We start from the raw sequence: 12,717 nt of genomic DNA on the forward strand, positions 1-12,717 counted from the left end.
TAGAGCTGGATGAACACAGCAGGCCAAGCAGCATCACAGGAGCAGGAAGGCTGACATTTGAAGGGTCTAGGCCCAAAACGTCAGCCTTCCTGCTCCTCTGATGCTGCTTGGCCTGCTGTGTTCATCCAGCTCTACACCATGTTATACCATTAGGCTATTGCCTCCCCCGTTGCTGGATATTGACACGACCAGAAATTGCTGGAGAAAGTTGGCAGAACTGTGGAGAGAAAGTAAAGTCAGTTTTTTCAGGTCCAGTGACCCTACATGAGACCTGAACTGTTGATTCTAGATAGGTTCTTGATTACGGAGGGGATAAAAGATTATCAGGAATATGTAGAAATGTAATATTAAGATCAGCCCTGATCTTATTGAATGGTGGAGCAGGCTCTTGTTTCTTCCTTATATGTTGGTTAAAAAGGAAAGAAGATCTGTGTCAAAGGAGCCTAATCATCATGCATTCAAATCAGGTGCATAGCTCTTTAAAATTCCATAAACAGGTGTAGAAAATAGTCAAAAAGGCTACTGAAGTGTTGGCCTTCCTCTTTAGAGAGCTGGAGTAACAGGATACAGATGTTCTGCTGCAGTTAAACAAAACCCGAGTTAGACCCCACTTAGAGATCCGGGAACCACACCTTAGGGAGGATGTTTTAGCCTGGACGAAGTTCAGATCAGGCTTGCAAGGATGATACCTGGACTTCAGGGGTTAAATTATGAGGGGAGATTATATGAATTAGGCCTTTATTCTCCAGAATGTAGAAAGTTAAGGGGTGATCTAATGAAGGTCTTCGGGAGACTAACAGGGAAAGACAGGGCAGGTAAAGATAAACTATTTGCACTAGTTGAAGATTTTAGGACCAGGGGTCATAGTCTAAGAATTAGGGCCAAGCCATTCAGAAGAGATGTAAGAAAGCACATCTACATGTAAAGAGTAGTGGAGGTTTGGAACTCTCTTCCTCAAACAATAGTTAATGGTAATTCCACTGTTAAATTTAAATCTGAGATAGACAAATTTTTATTAAACAAGGGTATCAAGTGATGTGGGCCCAAGGCAGGCATATGGAGTTAGATGACAGATCAGTTGTAATCTCATTGAAAGGCAGAACAGACTTGAGGGACTGAATGGCCTACTGATCCTATGTTCCAAAAGAGTTGCCTGTCAGAATAATGCGGAAGCCCAAGTACAACTGAATTTGTGGGAATTTCCTGTGAACTCTGGTAATTACCCAGCATGTGGAACCAAATGTACAAGTCCAACTTAAAGTTGAAGGATTCTGACTGTTTTAATAGTTCCCTAAGTAAAGCTAGAGGAATTGAACCATGTTCCAATTTCTGTTAAACTGACTGTCTACTGACTGGGCACCCTCTTCTGGACCAGACCCCTAACTCTCCCAGGCCTTGGCCCCCTGCCGCCTCTTTAAAGAACCCCTTCAGACATGTGTTTCCCCTATGGACATCCAACCAGACACCACTTTACTCCCCTGAGCCTGGCAGAAATAGGTATTCGGACCCAGAATGGAATATTTAGGTCATGGTATTTAAATAGAAGTATCTCTATATTGTTGCTGAAAAATTGAAAATGCGAGTTGTGTGATATTTCCTATTTATGTAGTTTTGGGTTTAAAAAGTTGACAATCTAACCAGTTAAATTAATCTTTGTATTTTTACTCTGTAGCATAGCTGACTTGATAAAGTAACTATTGACAAGTAAATGGTGTCTTACTTGGCTATTTCTGCTCTTAATTGTGGTTGACACAAAGAAACAAAAAGATGAGATAGAAAAAGATAGAGTCTCTAATTTTTAAAAAAAATTCTTTCATGGGATATGAACATCACTGGCTATGCCAGAATTTATTGCCCATTGCAAATTGTTAAGAGTGAACTACATTTCTGTGGGTCTGGCAACTCATGTAGGTCAGAGCAGGTAAGGATGGCAGATTTCCTTCACCAAAGGACATTAGTCAACCAGATGGGTTTTTTTCCTGACAATTGACATGGGTTTCATGGTCACCATTCGAGTCTTAATTCCAGATTTTTTTCTTGAATTCAGATTCCACCATCTGCCATGACAGGATTTGAAGTCAGGTCCCCAGAATGTTACCTGGGTCTATGGATTAATAATCTAGTCATAACTGGGTCATCACTTTCCCTAATTGAGTTGGTTAGATCAAATGTAGAATACTGTCAACAACCCATACTGACTGTGTTAATTATTGGGGCCCGCCTCCTTGCTTTGCCCATATCAATATAATAAGCTTCAATCAATGTGGATTCTACATTATAAGAACATAAGAACTAGGAGCAGGAGTAGGCCGTCTGGCCCTTCGAGCCTGCTCCGCCATTCAATAAGATCATGGCTGATCTTTTCGTGGACTCGGATCCACTTACGTGTGTTCTCACACTATCCTTTAATTCCTTTATTGTTCAAAAAAAATCTACCTTTTTTTAAAAAATGTTTACTGAAGTAGCGTCAACTACTTCACTGGGCAAGGAATTCCATAGATTAACAACCCTCTGGGTGAAGAAATTCCTTCTCAATTCAGTCCTAAATCTGCTCCCTCTAATCTTGAGGCTATGCCCTCTTGTCCTAGCTTCACCTGCCAGTGGAAACATCCTCTCTACTTCTATCTTATCTATTCCCTTCATAATTTCATATGTTTCTATAAGATCCCCCCCCAATCTTCTGAAAGAAGAACCTGATTGAAGCTCGCTCTCAAATGCCTTGAAGTGTGAGTGGAGCAGCAAGCTCAAAATGAAAGTTGAAAATCTCTGGTTCAGTTTCCCTTTGGGACAGATGTCAATAGCTGACTTTAATAGCTACTGTGGTAAACATTGCTTGCTTTGCGATTTGGTTCTTGGCATAGTGCAACACTCAGTATTAATACTGAGTAGATGAGCAAGTGCCCTTCTTAAAGTATGTACCAAGTTTTAGGTTGCTATGACTTCAAATGTATATAACTCCTAGAATTTCTGAAAATGACATTTATATGTTGCAAGACAGACAAAGGTAGAAAGTCTGTGAAATTGAACTTGCTTAACTTGTTTAAGGTTGAATTTGAATGCGGAATACAGGGTTAATGGCAGGATTCTCCGCAGTGTGGAGGAACAGAGGGATCTTGGGGTCCACGTCCATAGATCCCTCAAAGTTGCGACCCAAGTTGATAGGGCTGTAAAGAAGGCGTATGGTGTGTTGGCTTTCATTGGCAGGGGAATTGAGTTTAAGAGCCGTGAGGTTATGCTGCAGCTCTATAAAACTCTGGTTAGACCACACTTGGAATATTGTGTTCAGTTCTGGTCACCTCATTACAGGAAAGATGTGGAAGCTTTAGAGAGGGTGCAGAGGAGATTTACCAGGATGCTGCCTAGACTGGAGGGCAGGTCTTATGAGGAAAGGTTGAGGGAGCTAGGGCTTTTTTCATTGGAGCGAAGAAGGATGAGAGGTGACTTGATAGAGGTTTACAAGATGATGAGAGGCATAGATAGTGTGGATATTCAGAGACTTTTTCCCATGGCGGAAATTACTGTTACGAGGGGGCATAATTTTAAGGTGATTGGAGGAAGGTATAGGGGAGATGTCAGAGGTAGGTTCTTCACACGGAGAGTGGTGGGCATGTGGAATGTGTTGCCAGCAGTGGTAGTGGAGTCAGATACTTTAGAGACTTTTGATTGACTCTTGGATAGGCACATGGAGGATAGATTGATCTTAGTAGGACAATAGGTCGGCACAACATCGTGGGCCAAAAGGCCTGTACTATGCTGTACTTTCTATGTTAACTCCTTTTTATCTTTCAAGGTCGATAGCAGTTATTTGCATTTTTCTTTAATTTATTCAGATTAATAGCCTAGTTACGAGTTCAAATTATGAAGGCATATCAGAGACTCCAAGTGTGAGTGAATGACTGAGAAACAGCCTGCCCGAGTTGATGAGTCTTCGGACATTATTACATTTGATCGTGATGATGTTGGTGCACTAAAACAGTGACTTACTTCAGAGGTACTTCATTGGCTGTAACACACTAAGTGGGAATTCTGAGGTTTTGAATGAAGGAATTTAAATGAAGATCTTTTTATTGCCATTCTGCACAGTTCTTAGGTTAAATTCCTGAAATAACCTGGAATCGACCAATTGGAGAATTCTACTGCAAGTCCTTCATATTGGCTATTGAGGTTCATTTGTGTTGCATCAGCTATTTTTTCTGCTTCTCTGTAATCTCGCTTTTTTTTTAAAAAAAGGCTCATACTGTTCTCTGATTTTGCTATTTTCTTTTTGTCCCTTTGTAGCACTAATGAAAACTGATACAACCTCTGTGAATGGAATTGGAGCAGTTAGAAATGTTTTAACTCGAGCAACAAAGTGAGGTATTGTGCCATCCTGTAGTATACAATAAAAGTCCCCACGTGTACTGCTTTCAGAATCCAGCTGTTGATTCTTTGTTCCAATTTTTAAAAAAAACTTGCATGATTTTGTACATTTTGCATCCTATGATCAGAATATATCATGTTATAAAATGACAATTCTTTCCACAGATATTGCCTGGCCTGCTCTGTTTCTCAGCATTTTTTTTGCTTATATTGCAATTTTCACGTGCTGTTTTAAGTGGCAATGTTTTTACAAAACAAGTTTTCGAGAGTGCAAAATATAATTTCTGGTGACAGTGCAAAATATCATTTAAATTTGAATTTCCTTCAATATCACAACCTTGTTTTAAAATATGACCTTAAATTTGATTTGTGTTTTACTATGTCATAGTGAGATTTGATGTTAACTGTGAAGAGATTCAGTGACTGTGAACCTGACATTCTTTACAGTGAAATTAGATGTGGCATATACCTCACATTTGTGAACAGTGACTAAAAATGTTGCGCATCAATCAGAGTGCGTAAATATAAGTAGACATTGGTGGGAACTGAGTAGTTTACAGCAGTGATTTAGAAAAAATACAAAAATTCATAAAATGAAGATTGCTCCCTCAGCTGCGGGTTAGATTATTCGAATGATTAGCTGAATATCAAGGAAAGGCTGTAACAAATATATTTTCATTCCCAGAATCTGAGAGATTGACATTGCAATTTCAAAAAGTGTTCAGAATGATAAAATAAATGAACGTATTAATGGATAGGATTTTTACTGACAGCAAAATAAAAGACTAGGTGCTATAATTTTGAGAAGATTTGGATGCACAATGTGGGAGATTTGAAGAAATGTTTTCACAGCTCTGAATAAATTATGGAGCAAATTATCACAAATGGTGCATAATACTGAATTGATTACAGCACTTAAAATGATACTGGTGAAGAATAATATAAAACGGCTCAAGAAAAATGTAGGAGAATGGGACTTTGTAAACTCAAGAAAGGCAGAATGGTTTACATGGGATATATAGCATAGAAACTGGATTCAACTCAAAATGTCCATGCTGCTGCTTATGATCTACTAAGGCCTCTTTCCAATTTTTCACATTTAAAATTTTGATTGTGGCACTTTTTTTCCTCCCTTAGATGTTTGACTATCTTCCTCTTCAGCAGTTCCATACCATTAGTTTATCATGCAAATTTTATTTTTGAAAGCTATTCTGTGAACTTTTGTGCCTCGTGTGATTTGCAAACAGAGATAGGTTAATGAGAAATTGAAAAAGAGTAAGAAAGTGGTGAAATTGAAACTTATCTGCTAAATATTGGTACCATTGAGGTCCCTAATTCTAAAAATACATGCAGGAAAATACGTTGTTAGCCCCTGAAAAAATCTTTCTCCTTTCAACTGCTGACGAATTCTGGATTGATGGAAGTCTTTATCTTATTGTCATTCTGCTTTCTACAATTCATTTTTAAGTCTGTTTATTGTTCTATGTTGTCAGGCTTCAAAATTTAAATGTACAGGGCCAAAATCAATTGCTATCATGTTTGTTTTCCTTTTCAGGAAACTAATCTAACAGTACGTAAGTGAAAAGCAGCTGAAGAATGACATCTGAAAATATTCTTGAAAAGGACTGGTATGAAATTCTTGGTGCGAGTCCATCACACAGTATGCAGGAGCTCAGACAAAGTTATCAGAGACTGGCCCTATTGGTGAGTCTTTTTTTGTGGAGCAGGGACTTGTATTGAAAAGCAGGATTGCTCCTGTTTGTTTTTAACCATAAGCAGATGAATAGCTGTAATGTATTAAGCAAACGGTAAAGCAACAAAAGATTGGTAGGAAATTGAAACTTTAAAATTAACTGAAAGCAAACAGACTGAAAAGACAGATCAAAGAGAAATCCCACATGTAAGACTATCTACAAACTTGAAACAAAAAAAAATTAGTAAGTAAAAGAACAAAAAAGTAAATTAGTGACAGCAAATAACGCAGATAAAGAAAATTATGAGAGTAATGACAGCAAGCTAAGCAATTGTCCTGCTGAACATTGTACTGAAGAAACAATGTTTGATCTAAACTGACTGAGAAGATCCATCCTGCTCCAAAACAATATGGGACTGAAAGCTGGAGAGAAAGTTTTGAGCCATTGGACATTTATCTTGGCACATTTGTCACTCGTTTGGCAACTTGACATAAACATACTTTTGAATGTAATACTGTTAATCATTCCTCACAGACGCTTGAGGATCTTGGATTTAGGGATTTGTCTGTACTTCTCAGGAACTAACTGTATGATTGCATAATCTAGAAAGGAGTGAATAGGACTGGAGCAGGCGTATAGTTGAAAGTAATTTTGCAGGAGTGGAAGACAGTATTGTCAGGGGAATTAACACAGTTCTGGACAGTTGAGAAGAAATCCAGACAGCTGTGTATCCTACCTGATGCCAGGATTCAGGATATCTGTTTTGGGCTGGAGGAGAACTGCAGTGGAAGGGAAAGGATCCAGTGGTTGTAATCCAATAAGGTACTACTGATGTAAATTGAACTAGGAAAGAGGTTCCGGCTGAGGGATTATGACCATCTAGTAGCTAAATTAGAAAGCAGAATCTCAAAGGTTTTGATTTCAGGATTACTACTTAAGTCACAGGCAAATTGGCGTGGAGTAAATAAGATTAAAAAGATAAACGTGCAACTCTCAGGTTGCTTTGAGAGAAATGGGTTTCAATTTATAGGACACTGGGATCAATACAGGGGAAAATGGAACAGTCATCAACTGAATGGTGCTGGAAAACGTGTTCTGGCAAGTTGTGTAATCAGGACAGTATAGAGAACTTTAACTAGTGGGAAGGAGGGATCACATTTGGGAACATAAGAAGCAGGAGCAGGAATAGCCCATCTGGTCCTTCGTGAATCCTCTGCCATTCAGTAAGATCATGGATGATCTTTTCATGGCCTCAGTTCCACTTACCCACCCTCTCACCATAACCCTTAATTTCTTTACTATTCAGAAAGTTATCTAAGCTTTAAAAATGTTCAATGAGGAAACCTCATCTACTCACTGTCAGGGAATTCACCCTTTGGGTGAAGCAGATTCTCCTCATTTCAGTCCTAAATCTGGTCCCCCTAATTTTGTTCTAATTTCACTCACCAGTGGAAACAACCTCCCTCCTTCTATCTTATTCCCTTCATAATTTTCTATGTTTCTATAAGATCTCCCCTCATTTTTCTAAATTCCCATGATTATAATCCCCGTCTATTCAGCCTCTCCTCATAAGCCAACCCTCTCTCCTCTGGAATCAACCTAATGAATCTCTTCTGCACTCCCTCCAGTGCCTTTCTCGAGTAAGGAGACCAAAACAGCACACAGTGCTCCAGGTGTGGCCTCACCAGCACTCTATATAGCCGCAACTTAACCTCCCTTCTTTTAAACTCAATCCCTCTAGCAATGAAGGATAAAATTCCATTTGCCTTGTTAATTCCCCATTGTACCTACAAACCAGCCTTCTGAATTTCATGCACAAGGACATCCAGGCCTCTTTGCGCAGCAGCAAGCTGCAATTTTTTACTTTTCAGGTAATAGTCCCTTTTACTGTTATTCCAACCAAAATGGATGACTTCACATTTATCAACATTGAATTCCGTCTGCCATACCTTCATCCACTCACTTAAACCATCTATATCCCTCTGCAAACTTTCTGAGTCCTCTGCACACTTTGCCGAACCACTCATCTTAGTGTCATCTGCAAACTTTGACACACTACATTTGGTCCCCAACTCCAAATCATCTATGTAAATTGTAAACAATTGCAGTCCCAACACTGATCCCTGAGGCACATACCAGTTACTGCTCACCAACCAGAAAAGCATTAATTTATCCCACTGTTTGCTTCCTGTTAGTTAACCAATCCTCAGTTCATGCCAATACATTGCCTATCACGTCATGCATTTTTAACTTATGCAGCAGCCTTTTACGTGGCACCTTGTCAAATGCCTTTTGAAAATGCAGATGCACTACATCTACTGGATCCCTGTTGTCCACCGCCTTCGTAGAATTCTAGCAAATTAGTCAAGCATGACCTGCCTTTCATGAACCCATGGCCCGTCTGCCCAATGTGGCAATTTCTATCTAGATGTCCTGCTGTTTCTTCATTGATGATAGATTGAAGCATTTTCCCCACTAAACTAACCGGTCTATAACTCCCCATCTTTTGTCTACCTCCTTTTTTGAAAAGTGACGTCACATTGGCTGTTTTCCAATCTGCTGGAACTGCCCAGAGTCTAGCAAATTTTGGAAAATTACCATGAGATCATTTGCTGTTACTCCTGCCATCTCTTTTAGTACCCTGGGATGCATTCCATCAGAGCCAGGAGACTTGGCTATGTTTAGCTCCATTAACTTGCCCAACACTACCTCTTTCGTGATAATGATCGTGTCTAGGTCCTCACCTACATTAGTCTTTTTGTCATCAATTACTGGCAAGTTATTTGTTATTTGAAGACTGACACAAAATACCTGATCAATGCCTCAACTATTTCGTAATTTCCTGTTATTAAATCCCCCTTCTCATCCTCTAAAGAACCAATGTTTACCTTAGCCACTCTCTTTAGTTTTTATATTCATAGAAACTTTTGTTGTCTGTCTTTAAATTCTAAGCAAGTTTAGTCTCATAATCTATCTTACTTTTCTTTATAGCCTTTTTTGTGGCTTTCTGTTGATTTTTAAAGTTGTCCGCGTCTTCTAGTTTCCCACTGGTCTTTGTCACTTCGTATGCCTTATCTTTCAATTTGATAGCCTCCCTTATTTCCTTAATCAGCCATATCCTTTTCTTACAGTCCTTCCTTTTGTAAGTTCATAAGAGATAGAAGCAGGAGTAGGCCATTTGGCCCGTTGAGACTGCTCTGCCATTCAGTAAGATCATGGCTGATCTATCCGTGGTCTCAGCTGTTCCTACCTGCATTATCCCCATAACCCTTAATCCCCTTACCATGCAAAAATCTATCCAACAGTGTCTTAAATATATTTACTGAAGCTGCCTCTACTGCTTCCTTGGGCAGACAATTCCATAGGTTCACCACTCTCTGGGAAAAGCAGTTCCTCTTCATCTCTGTCCTAAATCTACTCCCCCTAATCTTGAGGCCATGTCCCCTAGTCCTAGTCTCTCCCACCAGCTTACCTGCCTCTATCTTATCTATCCCTTTCATAATTTTATATGTTTCTATAAGATCTCCTCTCATTCTTCTAAATTCTGGCGAGTACAGTCCCAGGTGGCTTAACCTCTCCTCATAGGGTAACCCCCTCATCTCCAGAATCAACCTGGTGAACTGACTCCAAAGCCAGTATATCCTTCTTCAAGTACAGAGACCAGAACTGCGCACAATATTCCAGGTGCGGCCTCACCAGCACCTTTACAATTCGAGCAGAACCTCCCTGCTCTTATATTCAATCCCTCAAGCAATGAAAGCCAACATTTCGTTTGCCTTCCTGATTACCTGCTGCACCTGTAAACCAACTTTTAGCGATTCATGTACAAAGCACTCCTAAGTCTCTCTCTACAACAATATGCTGCAATCTCTCACCATTTAAATAAAAATTGGAACTATTATTTTTTACTTCCAAACTAGATGACTTCACATTTACCAACATTGGGCAAGGGTCTGGCAAATGGAATACAATCACTTAACCTATCTAAATCTCTGCAGACCCTCCGCATCCTTTGCATCATTTGCCTTTCTACTCAATTTAGTGTCATTAGCAAAGTTAGATGTCGGTATGCTCTTCCAAATCATTTATATATATCATGAACAGTTGTGGGTCCAACAACAACCCCTGCGGCACTCCGCTCAACACTGATCTCCAACCAGAGAAACACCCATTTATCCAAAGTGTCTGCCTTCTATTGGTTAACCAGTCCTCTATCTATGCTAATACATTCCCTACAACTCCATGCGTTCTTATCTTATGGATGAGTCTTTTATGCAGTACCTTATCGAACGCCTTCTGGAATTCCAAGTACACGACATCCACCTGTTCCCCTCTATCCGCCGCAATTGTTATATCCTTAACTCCAGTAAGTTTGTCAAACAGGACCTTCCCTTCCTGAATCCATGCTGTGTCTGCCCAATGGAACCCTTTGCATCCAGATGTCTCGCTATACCTTCCCTAATGATAGCCTCAAGCATTTTGCTGACCACAGACATTAAGCTAACTGGCCTGCAGTTACCTGCCTTTTGCCTACATCCTTTTTAAACCACGGCGTGACATTTGCTGTCTTCGAGTCCGCTGGGATCTGCCCAGAATCAAATGAATTTTGGTAAATTACCACCAACGCATCTACTCTAACTTCCGCTATTTCCTTCAGGACCCTGGGATGCACTCCGTCAGGACCAGGGCACTTAATCTACCTTTTAGACCCTCTAGTTTGCTCAGAATTACCCCTTTAGTGATGACAATTGAATTGAGGTCCTCACCTCCCATCGTATCCTTAACATCATTCTTTGGCATGTTAGACACATCTTCCGGTGTGAAGACTGACACAAAATAATCATCCAAGGCCTCGGCCATTTCAGCACTATCCAATATTAATTCCCCCTACTCATCCTCCAAGGGACTGACGTCCACTTTAGCCACGCTTTTCCATATTATGTGTTTATAAAAACTTTTACTATCTGTTTTTTATATTCTGTGCCAGTTTGCATTCATAATCTAGCTTTCCTTTCCTTATTGCTTGCCTCATGGTTCTTTGTTGCTTTTTAAAGTTTTTCCAATCTTCCTGTTTCCCACTACTCTTGGCGACTTTGTCAGGTTGAACTTTTAATTGGATGCCTTCGTTTATTTCTTTAGTTACCCAAGGCTGGCTCTTCCTACCCTTGCTATCCTTGTTTTTGACCGGAATATACATTTTTTGAGCACTTTGAAAAATTGCTTTGAAAGTCCTCCACTGTTCCTGAACTGTCCCATCATAGAGTCTTTGCTTCCAATCTACTTTAGGCAACTCCTCCCTCATCCTATTGTAGTCTCCTTTGTTTAAGCACAGGACCCTGGTATTGGATTTTATCTTCTCACTTTCCATCTGTATTCTAAATTTAACCATACTGTGATCGCTCCTTCCAAGAGGATCCCTAATTATGAGATCATTAATTCTCCCTGTTGCATTACACAGGACCAGACCTAGGATAGCTTCTTCCCTCGTTAGTTCCATTACATACTGTTCAAGAAAGCTATCGTGGATACTTTCAATGAACTCCTCCTCAAGGCAGCCTTGACCTGATCTGGTTCGACCAATTAACATTTAGATTAAAATCCCCTACAATAATTGCCATACCATTTTTACAGGCAATGGTTATTTCTTTGTTTATTGCCCATCCCAATGTGATGTTATTATTTGGTGGCATGTAGACTACGCCTATCAGTGACGACTTCTTTTAGAATTTCTAATTGCCACCCAAATGAATTCAATCTTATTCTCCATAGAAACTATATCACCTCTCACTACTGCCCTGATGTCGTCCTTAAATATGAGAGCAATACCACCTCCCTTACCTTCCTATCTATCCTTCCAAATAGTCTGATACCTCTGGCTATCTAATTCCCAGTCGTGACCATCCTGCAACCATGTCTCCATAATGGCTACTAAATCATACTCATTCACAATAATTTGTGCCGTTAACTCCTCTAACTTGTTTTGAATGCTAGGAACATTTAGGTAAAGTGCCTTTATGCTAGTTTTTATACCTTGTTTTTGAATTCTTGACATCTCCATTAATAGTATCTCCTGAGTTTTCCTTCCTCTTAACTTCTTTCATAGTCCTCGATGTAGTTAAACCCTCCTGCATAAATGTTAACCTGCCATTTCTTTTCTGTTTACCATTATACTTCCTGTCATTTTCCCCTTCCCTTCCTCTCCCCCGCAATTTCTCTAGTTTAAGTCCTAATGACCAGCTTATTTACACCTTTCATTGAAGTACTGGTTCCAGATCGGTTCAGGTAGAGAGACGGTCCCAATGGTACAGATTCCTCCTGTTCCAAAATTGATGCAATGCCCCATGAAATGGAACCCGTCTTTCCCACACCACTCCTTTAGCCACATCTTACTTCCCTAATTTTCTTATTCCTAGGCCATTTGCACGTGGCTTGGGTAGTGATCCTGAGATTATAACCCTTGAAGACCTGTTCCTTAATTTCGTTCCTAGTGCTTGATCATCCCCAAACAGGTCCTCCTTCCTAGCCTTGCCTATGTTGTTTGTCCCAGCAAGGACCACAACAACTGGATCCTTGCCCTCCCACTCCAATATCCTTTCAAGCCGGTCAGAGATGCCCCTCACCCTGGCACTGGGCAGGCAACACACCATGGGGGACCCTTGATTCT

The 12,717-nt window shown here is 40.0% G+C and overlaps 1 protein-coding gene and 1 non-coding gene across 2 annotated transcripts in view; one reads left to right on the top strand and one right to left on the bottom strand.

Moving 5' to 3' along the window:
• The window catches only part of LOC109927833, a 7,962-nt gene extending 1,900 nt beyond the window's left edge, over positions 1-6,062 (top strand). Inside the window, exons 2-3 of the transcript XR_007263982.1 lie at positions 4,279-4,356; positions 5,915-6,062. This is a non-coding gene — a transcript (DnaJ (Hsp40) homolog, subfamily C, member 24). The remainder of the gene's footprint in view (positions 1-4,278; positions 4,357-5,914) is intronic.
• The window catches only part of immp1l (inner mitochondrial membrane peptidase subunit 1), a 219,522-nt gene that overhangs the window by 80,912 nt on the left and 125,893 nt on the right, over positions 1-12,717 (bottom strand). The gene's annotated exons all lie outside the window — the stretch shown is intronic.

Source organism: Rhincodon typus, chromosome 17 (genome assembly GCF_021869965.1).
Source record: "Rhincodon typus isolate 14 chromosome 17, sRhiTyp1.1, whole genome shotgun sequence".
Classification (NCBI taxonomy): domain Eukaryota; kingdom Metazoa; phylum Chordata; class Chondrichthyes; order Orectolobiformes; family Rhincodontidae; genus Rhincodon; species Rhincodon typus.